At 45.2% G+C, this 15,207-nt stretch overlaps 2 non-coding genes across 2 annotated transcripts; both read right to left on the minus strand.

The window, feature by feature from the left end:
* Positions 1 to 2,526: 2,526 nt before the first annotated feature.
* On the minus strand, positions 2,527 to 2,614 carry trnap-agg (transfer RNA proline (anticodon AGG)). Its single transcript is given in 2 exon segments — positions 2,527 to 2,562; positions 2,579 to 2,614. It is a non-coding gene; the product is annotated as a tRNA-Pro (tRNA).
* Positions 2,615 to 9,966: 7,352 nt separating this feature from the next.
* On the minus strand, positions 9,967 to 10,041 carry trnan-guu (transfer RNA asparagine (anticodon GUU)). The gene has a single exon. It is a non-coding gene; the product is annotated as a tRNA-Asn (tRNA).
* Between the last annotated feature and the right edge of the window lie 5,166 nt (positions 10,042 to 15,207).

A 15,207-nucleotide genomic window follows, 5' to 3' on the forward strand; every position in this document is an offset into this window, starting at 1 on the left:
TAGAGTTACACATCATCAGGAGCACTAGTTTAACGGACAGTGATTCGGAAAGCATCAAAATCCACATAGATGCGTGATTTCCAACTGGAGAAACCCAAGATAGAGCAGCGAGGCTATTCGGGAGAGTAAATTCCTGTGGTTGGTCATATCACTGTACCGATCGGTGAAATATAAAGATTAATTTCAGAACTTGCCTCGAATAGTTGTGAAAAGAGACAAGTCTGCCTTACAAGGAAGAAATTGATTAAGCTCACTGAAGCTGGATTGTAGTCAGATTTTCTGTGTGGAAGCGAGATTTTCATCAACGGATGAGGTTATCAAGAAGTATCCAAAGGTGTTCTGCGAAACGGACAGTCCGATCCAGGGGTTCAAGGCGTGTGTCAGGGTACAGAAGGACGCTAGATTGGTTTACTACAAGCCCCGTTCCGTACCATATGCACTCAAGGAGAAAGTTGAGCATGAACTCAAAAAACTAGAAGGTGTTAACCGTAACACTGCGGAAACATCTCCACTTTCAGCACAAGATTAACAAAATTAAACCCAATGAGATCGTGAGAAAAGTTCCTCACATGCTCAGGGCAAAATAAATAATTGTCGTTCTACAAAAGAATGAACAAATTTCAGCACCAGGTCAGACAGAAATGTTAAGCGAGCAGGTGGACTGCTGAATCGCACTTTGAAGGAGTTGGTGGTGACAAAGCAAATGGGTTCTGCCGAATGATTCAATATAAGAAATGTCTGCAATAGGATTCGAACACTATCTACAGTGACCTGAACACATCACCTTAGACCACTCGGCCATCATTACTATTCAGTGCTGTGTGTGGCCACCTGCAGGTTGATTTTGAACTTTTGTGTCCTGTCACATGAAATAAATCAGGGCAGCAGGCAGATCTCTGCCTGATACCGGGGAAAGAGTGAGACAGACCTTGGAGCAAGGGTCTGGTTATTGTCAAACAGCAAATGAAATATTAATTCTGGAAGAATAACATTGAAACGAAATATGATCCTGACACCCAGAAACAAGTGCTAAGGCAAAAGGATAAATGCTGCATCCCTTCCTGCAAAAAATTTCTTTCACAAATATTTCTCTGAACAAAACGTCACAAAATAAAAATGTTCCTTTCAAAGTCATTAAACTCCCGAATTTCCACACCCCGCGACTCTCCTGAATCAGATCCCTCAAGTTTTGCCGACTCCATCCATATCCCTTTGCTCCAAGGTCTGTCTCCCTGTTTCCCCGGTGTCAGGCAGAGATCCGCCTGCGGCCCTCATATATTTCACTCTCTATGAATCTCTCTAATATTCCAACAGCAGCCATGGTTGTGTGAAGGTTTGCATTCTGTTAATCGTCGCCAATTGTTGTGAAAAGTAGAACACCAGGAGGCTGAGTACTGTGAGCTAAACTTAGTGTGATCTTAGTCTTCTTTATTACAACTCCAGAGTGCCTGAACAACATGGCAGCCAACCTTTTATACTGGCCCTGCAGGTGTGGGCAGGTGACCATTAGGACTCCAACATTCACGCCCTCTGGTGGCAAGTATGACATAGTTACATACTTCACATAATTGTTATCGTTAAGAAGTTATAATTCCAATGAATGCCTGAATCATCAGAAAGGAGCCTGGTTTGTAGGACAAGGCTACATATCAGGAAGGAGCGTAGTTAGATGACAAGGGAAGTGATACTCTGATGATAAGTTTGGAGAATAAAAAGAATAAATACTGGAAACACTGAGCAGGCCAGGCAGCATCTGTGGAGAGAAAAACAGAGTTAACGTTTCAGGTTAATGACCTTCCATCAGAAGTTGGGCAGTTGTGTTAGGTAATACTATTAAAAGTTTCAATTGTCACGAAGCAGGGGTAAGGAAAATATATAAAATGTGGCATTTGGAACAGATAGTTTGAATCCGATTAATGTTTGATCAATTTGTACACCGAGCTGAAAACTGCAACGTGTTTGAGTTCTTCGGCTAACATTCGCAAGGTTTGGGTGTAAGTACTATTAAGTGTATGTTTCATTATTGTCTGCTTAATAACTCTGACATTTAATGTTGCGGACCCTATTCCTGCACTGCGTGTGTTCCAGCTCTGTTTGGAGCACCGATCCCTTCAATCCGTCGCTTACAGGGACAGTTGCATTCACCGTTTCTTTGTTTGGTGAAATTTAAAAGATTGAATGCGGCGCACATCTATCTGGTCACCTACTCACTAACCGCTACACGCTGCTCCCGTGAGATGGATGCACAGTTACTGTTACAAGCTTGAACCCAGGTACAAGCAGAACTCATTCATAGAAAGTCCAAGTCCCTGAGGCACCTGATTTTTTGCACCAAACTCCTTCGCAAAGAGTTGCGGTTCGTGTGGGGTGATTTGGGCACACTTTTCCCCTCACGACAACACTTCAAACACAACTCAACGGATGCAAAGCGCTTTGGTGCGTCATGAGTTCCTGAAAGGTGTTGCAGAAATGCAAGTACTTCTTTGCAAAAGTTTGATGCAATGTCGAAATTTTTGGGTAAACTTAAGGCTCGTCCGGGATTTGAACCCGGGACCTCTCGCAAATTTCAAGCAATAACCCCTAAGCGAGAATCATACCCCTAGAACAACGAGCCAACTGCTCAATAAATGTGGAGATAAGGTGTAACCATTATTGAAACATTTTTAGTGTGTTGCTATTCTTGATCGGAGGAGCACATGAGATGGAATCAGTGACTTTGCTTTTTCGACCTGTCTTCTGAAGCACCGCACGGTCCAACTCCGACAATCAATGAGCTGTTGGGGCGTTAGTGTATCCAGGCTGTGTGTGGTCACCCCGAGCACAGCAGAGGGGTTTCTGCATTAGTTCTGGGTGGGGACAGTATCTTTCCCCTTCTCTCTTCCTCTTGTCTATAACCCTGTGCTTTGGTTTCTCAATTTATTCCCCTGTCTCAGTTTCTAGTGTTTAAAAGGGAACAAAAGATGAAATGGGTCTCAGTGTGGAACAATTTCTCTCACTCAAAGTTAGACACACTACCGTGGGCAGCACGAGGTCTAGGTAGGTAGCTGTTGATATTCAGGGTCATATATAAATATATATAAATATATGGACATGTATCGTAACAGTTCCCTGGTGGTCGAGCGATTAAGACCCGGCGGTCTAACCTGGTTTCAATCCTTGATCAATTCATAGCATAAAAATAATTGAGGTCTGTGAGACGATTAATAATTGCTGTAACCACCATGAATACCAATACTTTCTGTGATAGACCGAGCTTACAGACCATCTGACTTTTCCGGTCATGTATTCCGGGTTGAATTTTGTAAACTGGGAGAGTTCGCTGATCGCGGAGAGAAAGGTAGGAGCCTCTGTGGCCCCACTGTGAGGATGTGGAAGTGAACACGGTGGCTGGGTGATCCCTGACATTTCTGTAAAGGGCAGAGGAGGAGAAGGATTGAGATCATTCGGTGCAGGACAGAAGTTATTTTCGGTGAGCCAACACACAATGCCGATCAGCACAGACGGAGCTCACTGGTCACCTCCCCTCTGTTGGGGTTATTGTACCAGAGGTTTCTGTAGTGTAGTGGTTATCACGTTTGCTTTACACGGGGAAGGTCCCTGGTTCAATCCCGAGTTTAGACTCCTGGCAAATGCTGCCTGACCTGCTGAGATTTCCAGCATTTGCAATTTTTTCTCCTGGTAAAAGGGCTCCCTTATTCCTTAATTGCTCTTTATTTCACTTCAATAAATAGCTAACTTTGACTGAGAGAAAACGGATCCACCGGGGACCTTTTGCGTGTGAGGCCAACGTGATATCCGCTGCACTGCAGCCCATCAAAAGGTGAGAAACCACTGAATATAAAGGATGAGCTGGTCAACGTCAAACCCTCCTTTCTTATTCAGCAGTGGCATGAACGGGAGTCAGACGACACAAAGTTTAATTAAAGACACAAATACAAGTAACACTTGCAAATCTTTTCACTGTAAAATTCTTTCACTTTATTTGAAATCCGACAGCATTGAATCTGAAAATACGCACGGTGGAATTTTATCTTCACGAGTGATTTTATTTTGTGTGCACGATAGGAAAAACCGGTGCTGCGAAATTTGTTAAAAGTTGCCCTAGATCCCTGAAGACTTTGAACCAGAAAGCTAAAATACAGTGAGTAAAATGGGATATGGCTTTCGAGTTAAGATGTAAAGCACAGGCCAAATGATTTGAAGTATGGAATGTCCCTGAGTTAGCATTTGTTTGATTGTGCAAAAGAAGGTGAGGGGTTAATTAATGATGGTTTCCCGTGAAAGCAAGAGAAAAGTTTTCGAGCAAACCATTCGGTGACTGTCCGGTGAGCGCTGTTTGTGATACCTGGTGGGAATGGGCGGGGATTTTAAAGCCCCTTGTATTGCAGAACCTTCATACAGACGAACATCTCCAGCTCACTGTGTCGGTCTCATGCTGCAACGGTAGTGTGTTTGATTCCAAATTAGAAGGTTGCGTGTTCAAATCACGTCAGGGTCAGTGTTTTTTTGGATATTTTTCTTCCAGAATAATATTTCATTTGCTGTTTGACAACAACCAGGCCCTTGCTGCAATGTCTGTCTCACTGTTTCCCCGGTGTCAGGCAGAGATACGCCTGCTGCCCTTATTTATTTCATGTGACAGTACACAAAAGTTCAAAATCAACCTGCAGGTGGCCACATAAAGCACTGCATAGTCAGGATGGCCGAGCGGTCTAAGGTGCTGTATTCAAATTGCAGTTTTCTCTGAAGGTGAGGGTTCGAATCCCACTTGTGACTTTTCTGATTTTTAAGCGGAACCCATTTGTTTTGTCATCACCAACTCCTTAAAAGTGCAATTCAGGAGTCCACGTGCTCGCTTAACATTTCCGTCTGACCTCGTGCTGAAGTTTGTTCATTCTTTTGTGGACCATCAATCAGATATTTTGCCCTGAGCATGTGAGGAACATTTATCCCGATCTCATTGGGTTTAATTTTGGTAATCTGGTGCTGAAAGTGGAGATGTTTCCGCAGTGTAACGATTAACACGTTCGCCTCACACGCGAAAGCAACTCGGACGGAAATATTTTCTGGAGCTTTCTCATGCATGTTTAGAGGAGAGTTTGTTCTCCTGTGAAAGGTCAAGAGATCATAAGAACGTAAGAGTTAGGAACAGGCGTCAGCCATTCGGCCCATTTTCAAGTTTTCAAGATCTTTCCGCCCGGTTTCGGACCTTTCGTGTGTGAGGCGAATGTGATAACTACTACACTTCGGAAACACTATGATAGAATCTATCACAGGATAAAACCACAGCTCTAACCTGCACAGCTAGCCGAGAATTCAGGAACTTGTTTCAAGAGAATAGAATGAGGGTGCTATATTTAAGAAGGCTGTAAGTGTGGCCTTCGACAGCGTGGACCATTTTCCACGCCTCGGGAACCTACTATCAGCAAGGGCAGACATCGAAGACGAGGTCCAACACCGCCTCCAGTGTGCCAGCATAGCCTTCGATCACCTGAGGAGGAGAGTGTTTGAAGACCAGGACCTCAAATCTGGCACCAAGCTTATGGTGTGCAGGGCGTTGGTGATAACTGCCCCGCGGTATGGATCCGAGACATGGACTATATACAGCAGACATCTCAAATCACTGGAGAAATACCACCAGGGCTGTCTCCGCAAGATCCTGCGAATTCCCTGGGAGGACAGACGCACCAACATCAGTGTTCTCGATCAGGCCAACATCCCCAGCATTGAAGCACTGACCACACTAGGCCAGCTCCGTTGGGCTTGCCACATTGTCCACATGCCCAACACGAGACTCTCTAAGCAAACGCTCTACTCAGAACTCCGACACGGTAAGCGAGCCCCAGGTCGGCAGAGGAAACGTTTCGGGCACACCCTCAATGCCTCCCTGATAAAATTCAACATCCCCACCGGCACCTGGGAGTCCTTGTTCCTCGGGTTGAGTTGCCTGTGCTGCATAATCCGTGCCGGATCGATCATCCTCTGCCACGTGGTCTGTCACAGCACGTTTGCACATTCACTGGAGGTACCCCATCGTTGTGCAGCCTTTGCACACGTAGTGCTTGAATCGATATTGATGGGCCCGAGGATTATCCCCGCAGCACCAACACGGTGCTGATAGATTCACATCGATCCCCGATGGCGGGCTCTGAGTCATCACAGGTCTTGCAGCCACAGACGTATAGACCCTGCCATATGCAGTTCGGCATGCTAGCGACATCACTTTATCCACAGTACTTGCCGATGAGCTTCGATGTTGAGAAGATATCTGTTTGGTGTTATCGTCCGTGGCCATGCATGCCTGGGCGATCGCGATGGCCCTGCTCTGGTCTCGGGTTTCAGCAGGCAGCAGCTTTCGAAGAATGACTTCGTGGCTGATGCCCAGCACGTAAAAGTCCCACAGCATTTGCCCCAACGCAGCTCCAAAATAGCAAAGTCCCGCGAGGTGTCTCAGGTCAGTGACATAATCCGCCAGGTCCTGGTCCCCGGAGCGATGGTGCGTGTTAAAACGATATCTGGCCATGAGGATACTCTCCTTCGGCTTCAGGTAGTCCCAAACCAGTGTGCACAACGCCGAATATTCCTTCTCCTTTGGTTTTGTCGGTGTGAGCAGATTCTTGATGAGGCTGTATATTTTAGGCCCACAGACAGTGAGGAGAACCGCCCTGTGCTCGGCCACGTTAGTGTCTCCTTCCAGCTCGTTGGCCACAAAGTACAGGTCGAGCTGCTCGACGAAGGCTTCCCAATCATCATCCTCTTTGGATCTCTCTAATATTCCAACAGCAGCCATGGTTGCGTGAAAATTCGAATTCTGTTACTCGTCGCCAATTGTTGTGCATAGAAGGACTCCCCGAGGCTGAGTTCTGTGAGCTAAATTTAGTGTGATCTTAGTCTTCTTTATTACAACTGCAGTGTGCCTGAACTACATGGCAGCCAACCTTTTATACTGGCCCTGTTCGTGTGGGCAGGTGACCATTAGGACTCCAACAGTCGCGCGCTCTGGTGGCAAGTATTACATCGTTACATACTTCACATAATTGTTATCATTAAGAAGTTATAATTCCAATGAATGCCTGAATCATCCGAAAGGAGTCTGGTTTGTAGGACAAGGCTATATATCAGGAAGGAGTGTAGTTAGATGACATGGGAAGTGATTTTCTGATTATAAGTTTGGAGAATAAAAAGAGTAAATGCTGAAACACTGAGCAGGTCAGGCAGCATCTGTGGAGAGAGAAACAGAGTTAACGTTTCAGGTTAATGACCTTCCATCAGAAGTTAGGCACTTGTGTTCGGTAATACTATTAAAAGTTTAAATTGTCACGTAGCAGGGCTAAGGAAAAGATATAAAATGTGCCATTTGGAACCGATAGTTTAGAATCCGATTAATGTTTGATCAATTTGTATACCGAGCTGGGAACTGTAACGTGTTTGAGTTCTTCGGCTAACATTCGCATGGTTTGGCTGTAAGTACTGTTAAGTGTATGTTTAATTATTGTCTGCTGAATAACTTTGACATTTAATGTTGCGGACCCTATTCCTGCACTGTGCGTGTTCCAGCTCTGTTTGGAGCAGCGATCCCTTCAATCCGTCGCTTACAGGGACAGTTGGATTCACCATTTCTTAGTTTGGTGAAATTTCAAAGATTGAAAGCGGCGCACATCAACCTGGTCACCTACTCACTAACCGCTACACACTGATCCCGTGAGATGGAAGCCCAGTTACTGTTTCAAGCTTGAACGCAGGTACAAGCAAAACTCATTCACAGAAAATCCAAGTCCCTGAGGCACCTGATTATTTGCACCGAACTCCTTCGCAAAGAGTTGCGGTTCGTGTGGGGTGATTTGGGCACATCTTTCCCCACAATACAACACTTCAACACTTCAAGCATAACTCAATGGCTATAAAGCGCTTTGGGGCGTCATGAGTTCCTGAAAAGTGCTGAAGAAATGCAAAACCTTCTTTGCAAAAGTTCGATGCAATTTCAAAATTCTTGGGTAAATTGAAGGCTCGTCCAGGATTTGAACCCGGGACGTCTCGCAAATTTCAAGTATCAACCCCGAAAGAAGAATCATACCCCTAGACCAACGAGCCAACTGTTTAACAATTCTGAAGATAAGGTGTAACCATTATTGGAGCATTTTTAGTGTGTTGCTCTTCTTGATTGGAGGAGCACATGAGACGGAAACAGTGACTTTGCTTTTTCGAACTGTCCTCTGAAGCACCGCACAGTCCCACTCCGACGGTCAATGAGCTGTTGGGACGTTAGTGTATCCAGGCTGTGGGTGGTCACCCCGAGCGCAGCAGAGGGGTTTCTGCATTCGTTCTGGGTGGGGATAGTATTTTTCCCCTTCTCTCTTCCTCTTGTCTATAACCCTGTGCTTCGGTTTCTCTATTTATTCACCTGTCTCAGTTTCTAGTGTTTAAAAGTGAACAAAAGATGAGATGGGTGCCACTGTGGAACAATTTCTCTCACTCAAAGTTAGACACACTACCGTTGCAACACGAGTTCCAGGTAGGTAGCCGTTGATATTCAGGGTCATATATAAATATATATAAGTATATCGACATGTATCGTAACTGCTCCCTGGTGGTCGAGGGGTTAAGATCTGGCGCACTAACCTGGTTTCAATCCTCGATCAATTCATCGCATAAAAATAATTGATGTCTGTGAGACGATTAATAATTGCTGTAATCACCATAAATACCAATACTGTCATGTATCTCACACTACTGTACATAACTGTACCTTACCATGCCATACATGACTGTAACCAGAGATGACCTGTAACCACAAACTTACCTTACCACCAGGGGTGCATTTGCAGGAGACACTGGATACCTTTCCCAGACAGGTATATAAGGATAGGTCTCAGGCAAGTGTGGCATTCGAGAGCTGTGTAATAAAGGTGCAGGTCCAGAGTGAACTTGACTTCAGTATGTGCCTCGTGTGAGTCTGTATTACAGGGTCAGGACTTTTCAGTGGCGACGAGTTACGGGATTACAGAATCCACAGAATGGCGACCAATGGCTCAGATGAAAAATACAATTCTGGAGATAACTGGGAGGACTTTATAGAAAGGCTCCAGCAAAGCTTTGTAACCAAAGACTGGTTAGGCAACAATAAGGAAGACAAGAGAAGAACCCATCCCTTGACCAGCTGCGGCGCGAAAACATACGCTTTCATGAAGGACCTGCTGGCACCTGAGAAACCAGCAAGCAAGTCCTTTGAAGAATTGAGCACACTGGTAAGAGACCACCTGAAGCCAGCAAGCAGTCTACACATGCAAGCTACCTCGGAACCGTGCCAAAGCTCCCCGTACATCGAGCACAGGATCAGGAAAACCCCGGGGGAGAAGATATCCCGGTAACTGGGCCTTCCAGCTGCACTGAACAAGTGCCCGTTTTGAAACTTTCCAGTGTAATAACTTGCAACTGGCGCAATAAACAGTCAGGATGGCCGAGTGGTCTAAGGCGTTGGTTCAGGTCACTGTCTCCTCTGGAGGCGTGGGTTCAAATCCCAAACCTGACATTCAGTGTTTTTAATTACAAACTCATTGGTTTGGACACCACTTTGAAGTGCTTTGGGACATCCATCGAACTGAATAAAATGACGCCATTTCAATTACAAACAGTGATATCAACGTTACTTCTCAAACCGGGAATCGATCCTGGGTGGCTGGAGCGAAAGGAATGGTTTTGTGAAGCATTGAAATGTGCCCTCTAAATATCTCGCACTGCTCATTTAAAAACACGGTTAAAATTTGTTTCAGTGCATAAGAAGGCAGACTCGAAGGGCCAAATGGCCGACTCCTGCTCCTGGTTTTTGTGTTCTTATACAGAGCACAGAATAAATGATTAAATGATCAACTCTCCCTTTTTCGCATTTCTTTCATTGTGCAAAAGAAGATTATGGGTTCATTAATGATGTTTTCCTGTGAAAGCACCAAAAAAGTGTAAGGAAAATAATTCGTCCAACGTGGGGTTTAAACTCACAACCCTGAGATTAACAGTCTCATACTCTACCGACTGAGCTAGTCAGGATTGCTTATGTTGCATCTTCCTGTCACTGATCGTTGCCAGGGATCTGTTGGCTCTGCACCATGTGTTTCTCTCGAAATTCAAACCTCGAAACTGGTTCTCCTGATTTCCAAGCCCCTAGTATTGCAGAACCTTCATTTCGACGAACATCTCCACCCCACTGTGTCGGCCTCGTGGCGCAACGGTAGTGTATCTGACGGTAGATTCGAAGGTTTTGTGTTCCAATCAGGTCGGGGTCACTGTTCTTTCAGACATTTGTTTTCCAGAATTAATATTTACATTGCTTTTTGGCAATAACCAGACGCTTGTTCCAAGGTCTGTCTCACTATTTTCCCGGTGTCAGGCAGAGATACGCCTGCTGCCCTCATTTATTTCACATAACAGGACACAAAAGTTCAAAATCAACCTGCAGGTGGCCACACACAGCACTCAATAGTCAGGATGGCCTGACTATTATCCGTACCACAGTGGATAACCTCATATTTCCCACATTATACTCCACCTGACAAATTACTGCCCAGCCACTGAGCCTATCGATATCGCTTTGCAGATTGTTTGTGTCTTCCTCATAACTTGCTTTCCCACCGATCTTTGGATCATCTTGGCTACATTACCAATATGCAGAGCACAGAACCAATTATTGACCGATTGACTTTCCGTCAGTTAGCATTTCTTTCATTGCGCAAAAGAAGATTATCGATTCCTAAACGATGTGATACAATGAAAGCAAAATAAAAGTTAAACGAAAATAATTTGCACACTTGAAAGGAATATTTTATTTTGGTGCAGTTCCGGTCAGAGAAATGTTGTGAAAGGAACTTTTTGCAGAGAGGGATTGAGTATTTCAGCTTGTTGCTGAACATTTCTATCTGGGCAAAGAATTAGGCACCAGTTTCTGTAGTGTGGCGGTTATCACATTCGCCTCACACACGAAAAGTTCCCGGTTCAAGCCCGAGTGGAAACATTATTTCTGAAACAAAAACTGGTTTTAAATGTTCATTGTTCATGTGACAATGGCCTCCTTCCGTGCTGTAAACTTTTCTGATTCCATGATGAGCATTGAACATTTAAAACCAGTCTCCTAAAATACAGAGTGCGTAAAATCAGAAAAGGAATAAAACTTCCTCAATGATTCAAGTTTCACAAATTATTAAAATTGAGTTGTTGAAGTTTCGAATGTCCCTCAGTGATCATGTTAGCATTTCTTTCATTCTGCTAAACAATGCTATCGGTTAATACCAGCAGATAAAAGCCGGATTTCAAACCCGGAAACAACTCATTCATTATTCACCCTTCCCAGTTCCAGTGCACAGAGTGTTATTCATCCTCCATCCCAGAAACTCAAATCCAACTTCTGACATTCCTTATTTCTAATTACCAACTCATTTGTTTTGACACCACTCTGAAGTGCTTTGGGTCATCTGTGTAATTTAATTAAATTACTTCACTTTAATTAAAAACGGTGGTTGCAAAATTACTTCTCTAACTGGGAATCGAACCCCGGTAGCTGTCGTGATCAGAATGTTTTTGTGAAGCATTTAAATATGCTCTCTAAAAATCTCGCATTCCTAATTTACAAATAGGGTAACCATTTGTTTCAGTGTGAAAGAAGGAGATTGAAAATAACAACAAAAACACCAGGCAGCGACTACATTAAGACAAATTCAAACTTTTCACAAAGTTGGTTTTCCGAAGTAATGGCTGAGCTAATGTTGGCACTAACCAGTCCCATCAGAATTTTAAATGTTTCTATGAGATCGCCGCTCATCCTTCTAAATTTCAATGCATAAAGACCCAGTTGATCCAGTCTCTCCTCATATGTCAGTCCGGCTTGCCCCTTATCCTTAGACTGTGTCCCCAGGTTCTGGACTTCCCCAACATCGGGAACATTCTTCCTGCATCGAACCTGTCCCGTCCCATCCAAATTTTAAATATTTCTATGAGTTCCCTTTTCATCCTTCTAAACTCCAGTGAATACAGGCCTAGTTGATGCAGTCTCTCCTCATATGTCAGTCCTGCCATCCCGGGAATCAGTCTGGTGAACCTTTGTTGCACTCCCTCAATAGCAAGAACGTCCTTCCTCAGATTAGGAGACCAAAACTGAACACAATATTCCAGGTGGGGCCTCACCAAGGCCCTGCACAACTGCAGTAAGACCTCCCTGCTCCTATACTCAAATCCCCTCGCTATGAATGCCAACATACCATTTGCCTTCTTCATCGCCTGCTGTACCTGCATGCGAACTTTCAATGACTGATGAACCATGACAACCAGGTCTCGTTGCACTGCCCCTTTTCCGAATCTGCCGCCATTCAGATAATATTCTGCCCTAGTGTTTTTGCCCCCAAACTGGATAACCTCACATTTATCCACATTATACTGCATCTGCCATGCATTTGCCCACTCGCCTAACCTGTCCAAGTCCCCCTGCAGCCTCTTAGCGTCCCCCTCACAGCTCACACCGCCACCCAGTTTAGTGACATCTGCCAACTTCGAGATATTACACTGTTACATGTTACAATGAACATTCTGAATCAGACACCTCAAGTAAAGTGCGTGCAATGGGCAATGATTCAACAATTAACATAAGTACGTAAGGAGCAGGATTCGGCCATTCGGCCCCTCGAGCCTGCTCCACCATCCAATAATATCGTGGCTGTTCTGATCCTGCACCCCTGCTCTTTTTATACTCCTCTCGAGTTTCTGCAGTGTCGAGTTCTCGCTATCTGTCCTCAGCTTACCTTTTTCCTTTATCTTACCCTGTGTGTCCCTTGAGGGATTTTTATCCCCTATCTGACTTTACTCACTCTGTCTTTTAGGAGACTGGTTTAAAATGTTAATTGCTCGTCATGGAATCAGAGAAATTTACAGCACGGAAGGAGGCAGTTCGGTCCATCGTGTCCGTGCCAGCCTACAAACAGCTCCCCAGCCCAGTCCTACTTTCCAGCTCTCGGTCCGTAGCCCTGTAGGTTACTGCACTTCAGGTGCACATCCAAGTAATTTTTAAATGTGCTGAGTGTTTCTGCCTCGATCACCCTTTCAGGCCGTGAGTTCCAGTGATTTCCCCTCAAATTCCCTCTAAACCTTCGACCAATTACTTTAAATCTGTGCCCCCTGGTTGTTGACCCCTCTTCTAAGGGAAACAGGTCCTTCCTGTCCACTCTATCCAGGCCCTTCATAATTTTATACACCTCAATCCTCTCCCCTCAGAATCTCCTGTTCCAAGGAAAACAAACCCAGCCTATCCAATCTCTGCTCAGAGCTAAAATTCTCCAGTCCCGGCAACATCCTCATAAACCTACTCTGTACCCTCTCCAGTGCAATCACGTCCTTGCTGTAATGTGGTGACCAGAACTGCATGCAGTACTCTAGCTGTGGCCTAACTGTTCAAGAATAACCTCCCTGCTCTTGTATTCCAAGCCTCTGCATAATCGATCTGGACAGCAGCCTGTCCTGTCGAGAGATGATCGTGGGACGGTGAGCCTTAGTGGAATCGGAGAGGAGGAAGTTCTCTGCTGATCAACATGCAGTCACCCACAATTCCTCATTCTTTAGGCGGGACTGTGTTACTGTAAGTTGGGGTGGATTAGTGAAAGAGTCCATGTCATTACTGGCTTGCAACAAAAGCTATTTACCCAACGTGGGGCTCAAACCCCCAACCCTGAGATTCAGAGATTTATGTTTGACCAAGTGAGCTGGCTGTTCTTGGCAAAGCTATGGATCCTTGTTGTATCTCAAATCTTGTGGGTAGATTAATTATTGAAATAATGGTTGAGTATCTCACAGATTTTAATTATTTTTGCCAACTTGTCATCGGGAACATTCTTCCTGCATCCTCGTGAACCTTGTCTGAACTGACTACAATGTAAGTATATCGCTCCTTAAATAAGGAGACCAAAACAGTTAGCATTTCTTTCGTTGTGCAAAAGAAGATTAATTCCCGTGAAAGCAACATAAAAGTTTAAGGAAAATAATTCGCCCGATGTGGAGCTCGAACCCAGGACCATGAGATTAAGAGCCTCATGTTCTACGGACTGAGCTAGCCGGGCTTCTCAACATTACTCCTGTCAATCCCCTTCAGTTACTGGTCAATGGTGATCCCAGGCTGTTGATGACGGGGGATTCGGCGATGGTAATGCCGGGATAGCCGGGCCTGCTTCAGTTGCATCTTCCTGTCGCTGATTGCTGCCAGGCGCCTGATGGCTACGCCCCGTGGGTTTATCTCGAACTTCAAACCACGAAACAGGTTCTCCTGAATTCCAAGCTGAGTACGGAGATCAACCATCAAAAGCTCTGTTATTAACCACAGGGGGTCCGGCAATTTTCTGATCGCAATGCGCTTTCAGTCCTTGTCCTTAAAATTGCGGACGTGTAAATTGGGGAGTTTAATGACTTTGAAAGGAACATTGTTGTTTGGTGCAGTTCCAGTCAGAGAAATGTTTGTGAAAGGAACGTTTTGCAGAGAAGGGATTGAGCGCCTGTTGGCGGAAACATTTTTGAAATGAAATCTTGTGGACGATAAAATGGAACAAGAGCAGTCCGGGGTTCATTGTCACATGATACAAGCTATCTCGGACCCGGACCAAAGCTCCCCGTACACCGAGAACAGGCTCAGGAAAACCCCGGGTAGAGGATATCCCGGTCACTGGGCCTTCCAGTAACACTGAACACGTGCCCGGTCTGAAACTTTCCAGAGTAATAACTTGTAACGAGAGCATCCAACAGTCTCTTGGGATCCCTTGGAACTTCAGGTGATGCGCTCCCTGGTGGTGAAACATGGGAGTGCATGCTTTACAGAGACACAACATCACTCCCCCGCCAAAGTCAAAGTGAAAACTATTTACAAGGTGAGGCGGTCGGGAGCCGTTCTTTCCCTGGTGGACCGCCTCGGTACAAATGTCTGTTCTGGTGTGTTGGCTGTGCCCTCGCTGAGCTGGCGTGTTGTTGGCCCTACAGGGCTGCTGGGTGAGTCTGGCCTTGCTGGTCTGTTGGGTGTGATGGGTTCGATTTCCGATCCGTGGTGGTGTCGTTGATCCTTTGGGTGCGTGTTGCGGGTTCGAAAAAGGTGGTGTCTGCTGTGGGTTGTTCAGGGCAGTCTGAGAACCGCAGCCTCGTTTGGTCCAGGTGCTTTCTGCAAATTTGTCGATTGTCTAGTTTGACGACAAACAC

The sequence above is a fragment of the Pristiophorus japonicus genome, unplaced genomic scaffold, assembly GCF_044704955.1.
Source record: "Pristiophorus japonicus isolate sPriJap1 unplaced genomic scaffold, sPriJap1.hap1 HAP1_SCAFFOLD_52, whole genome shotgun sequence".
Classification (NCBI taxonomy): domain Eukaryota; kingdom Metazoa; phylum Chordata; class Chondrichthyes; family Pristiophoridae; genus Pristiophorus; species Pristiophorus japonicus.